This window comes from Meleagris gallopavo, chromosome Z, assembly GCF_000146605.3.
Source record: "Meleagris gallopavo isolate NT-WF06-2002-E0010 breed Aviagen turkey brand Nicholas breeding stock chromosome Z, Turkey_5.1, whole genome shotgun sequence".
In the NCBI taxonomy this organism is placed as follows: Eukaryota; Metazoa; Chordata; class Aves; order Galliformes; family Phasianidae; genus Meleagris; species Meleagris gallopavo.
The window spans coordinates 45,396,703-45,398,481 of record NC_015041.2 but is presented as its reverse complement, the minus strand read 5'-3'; positions in this window follow the sequence as shown (position 1 = coordinate 45,398,481).

Below are 1,779 nucleotides of genomic sequence, written 5' to 3'. Positions count from 1 at the left end.
TGTGGTCCTTTCCAACCCAGGCCATTCTATGATTCTATGATTCTATTATATCTAACCATGTATCTTTGTGGAAAACATATTTTGATATTTCCATCTCCAAAACTCATGTATTTATTATCCTTAATTAAACAGAGTTATTTAGTTATTTGTAGTGCTGTTTTATTCACATTTATAATGGCAGGAAGATTTGGAAGGCAATAAAAAAGCAGTTTACTTCATGTAAAATAGTAGTAAATAGTGGAAGGGAAGAGTCTTTTGAAAATTTTTTCAAATTATATAATTATTCAGTAATTTTTTACTTATATTCTATGAGGGCTGCTCTGAAAGTAAGATTTCTTATTTTTTGATATTGATCCACGTTGTCTGAGTTGGCTGTTTGTGGTATGGCAGTAGAGGTGGAACTTTCTCACCAACCTCCTGTTACGTGTTGTTGTTATGTGACAGATGGCAGCAGAGGGGCACTCTGACAAAACGGTGTCTGACATGGAAGTGTGCATGAAGGTCACTCCAAAGTAATGCCACCTATTTATTTCCATGGAAACTACAACAGATACAAAAATTCAAAGGTACAACAACACTATTTAATAGAGAAAATTCTCAGCTACAAAACTCTACTTTTCAATATAGTCACCATCATTAGCTCTGCATTTGTGTCAGCTTCCTGAAATCTGCACCAGCAGAGGTAACTGACAGTTCCACAGCTGCTAAGATGGCATCATTGCTGAAGCACATCACTCACCACCCTCACCATTTGGTCTCCATAAACGTTCAGAACTGCTGTCACATAGCAACAAGGCGTAACATAATACAAGTGGGAAATCCTGGGCAAGTGATTCTGTGTGGCACTGCTTGAGCAATGGAATTGGACCAGATATCTTCCAGAGATTCCTTCCAAAGTGTGTGATCCATCATTTTTGTCAAGAGTTTCAGTCTTTAACTATGTACTACAGTCATTTTATTTACTCATTAGGAAAAACTGCTTGCTTAAATCTAGGTTTTTCTTCATTTCAAATATCACCATCTATTATTTATTTAAGTAATAATTAACACGCATTAATTTCCATAAGCTCTACAGAGATAATTTTATATTGCATTGATTAATCCTTACAGCATTTTTGTGTCTCAGAGCATGGGAGTGTTTTGTTTTGAATGAATTCTGAGTGAAATCAGAGGAAATAGATCAAAGAAAGCCCATAATTTGATATAAGCAAGAATTGCACAGTCAAAGTGAGATAACTTAATTAATTGTTCAATGACAAACTGCAAAGTATGGGCAGCATTAGCAATTTATTTTAAATATTTTTGCTAATATTAAGAATACAAATTGAAAAGTAGGAGTCTTTCTAGAGGGAATTATTTGGTTCTTTACAGGCTCTGTGAAGGATATTTTTTGAAACTATAAACCTGAGAAAATAGGGTTTTAACATAAAAATACTGACACAACCTTAAATACAGTAGTGCATCCGTGATAATATTATATGTGCAAAGAACTACAAAAGCAGTAAAAGAAGCCACTAATATAAATTGTTTTAAAATGGAAGGTAGGCAAGTATTTGGAAAAAGATATATTATGTTGGGTAGAAATGCTAAATCATGGCAAGAATGTGCAGTAAATGCCTACATACAGTTTACTATAGGATTTACTGCAAAATCTCAGTGCAGCTTTATTTTTCCTTCATCATTTCCAAGATGAAGCCACTACCAGATTCTATGCCATATTTTATGGATTGTCATGATAAAGTGATAATAAATTGACATTAATCGTGCCTAGACATTTAA